This window comes from Pundamilia nyererei, unplaced genomic scaffold (genome assembly GCF_000239375.1).
Source record: "Pundamilia nyererei isolate P.nyererei 1_Seehausen unplaced genomic scaffold, PunNye1.0 scaffold00373, whole genome shotgun sequence".
NCBI lineage: Eukaryota > Metazoa > Chordata > Actinopteri > Cichliformes > Cichlidae > Pundamilia > Pundamilia nyererei.
This window is the reverse complement of record NW_005187774.1, coordinates 62,171-63,953: the sequence shown is the minus strand read 5'-3', so window position 1 is coordinate 63,953 and position 1,783 is coordinate 62,171.

The following is a 1,783-nucleotide window of genomic DNA, read 5'->3' as shown; positions in this document are numbered from 1 at the left end:
AATAATAATAATAATAATAATAATAATAGCAATAATAATAATAATAATAATAGCAATAATAATAATAATAATAATAGTAAATTATCATTATTATTATTTATCTATTTTTACTTTGATGTGTCAAGTACAAATGCATATAGGAATGGATGAACTGCCAAAGAGATCAGTAACAATAAATGAAAACAGTCAGTGAATAAATGTACATACAAAAAACAAATCATCATATCTAAATGTCTATGCAAAAAATAAGCATGTGAACGCAGTGTAATATTAAATCAAAGCTGCACTTACTTTACAATAGCATGTGTTGTTTTTGTGGTTTAGTCATTTTAAAGTACCTGTAAAGTTCTTTTTATATAGAAGTTAAATTCTAACTTAAATTAGCTCAATTAGTTTAAGATGTAACCCAGCTTTAGACATAATAATCAATGATGGTGATAATGAGGTAGCTCTTCTGCCTTAAGCCATGTGCTTGGCCAGAGGTTGTTTGATTTCCTTAATGTATAAAACAGGACAATCATCCTGGCACTTACTGGTGTATAATAGTGTATTACTAATCTGTTCCGGGGGACTGTGGGTGGACTGCTTTTTGGCGTAGCATGTTTTGGGGTTAAAAGCCATAAAAACCTGGTCTTTAGAGAAGGTATGTGTCAGCTGTTCTAACAGTACTGACACATAACCAATCATTAAAGTGTTTCATTTACACAGCAGTGTAACTGGGCCCTATGCAGTGAAGTGAGTCTGGCATACTCAGGGTTTCTGTTCGTTATCTAAGTTCACTTACCCAACACTGGTGATCGGGACAAACAGCCACACAAAGCTTGTTATTACCTTGGTCAGCTAACCCACGGTTTCCTCTGGGGTTTCTGTCCTACAGTCTAATAAAGCAAATATGGGATTCTCTACAGTAACAGGAACTGTGCACGTTTCTGTGCAATGCATGCAGTTCCACTCAGCAGTTTTAGTTCTGTAGACCTGCACATATAAAGGGTATTCCCCCCAGGACTGAGTCTCTATCACACTTAAAACAAGCTGCAAATAAAATGTTCTCTCAGCTTAAAGGGTTTGAAAATAGAAACATGGGCTAAATCTATCTACAAATCTGACATGAGGTCAGTGTAGGTCCATCAAGGACCACGATCCTTATAGAACAACAAATTGTTGTAAAAATGTTTTGTCCCCAACAGAAAAAACAATCAAAGAATAAACTTGCATCTTTGTGATATAAAGAGCTCTTACATTCTTCTAATAATATCACAAATGTGAAGGCCACGTATTTTATCCAAACAGCAAGAGAATTCAGAAGTTTTATGTGACACAATCAGAAACATTGTCACGTCTGCACGTCCTGCTCCAACTGTTCAGTCAAATAAAGAGTGTGAAACCTTTCTGTGTTAATGAGACCCATAATATCAAGAACATATTAGCTGCTCATCACTCTTTGCACCAACCTCTTGTTAGGATGCCTGGGTCGTTGGCCCAGGGTTTTTGACTTTATTATATTTATCATTTCTAGTCTTTGGTTTCTTTGAGTTCTGTCTTATGGTTTATGTCTCTGTCTTCTCTAGTTGCTCTGTCTCCCCTGTCAGCTGTATCCCCTTGTCAAGTTCGCGTCTCTGTGTTATGTTTCCTGTTTTACTTTGAAAGTCTGTCTCATATAAGTGTGCCTGGTTTTGCTTCCCTTGTCTCGTTAGGCCTGATTTGCTCCAGCTGTGTTTCCCTCCTGTTACTCATTCCCTGATTGCTCCCTCTGTGTATTTAAGCCCTGTGTTTCTGTGTTGTG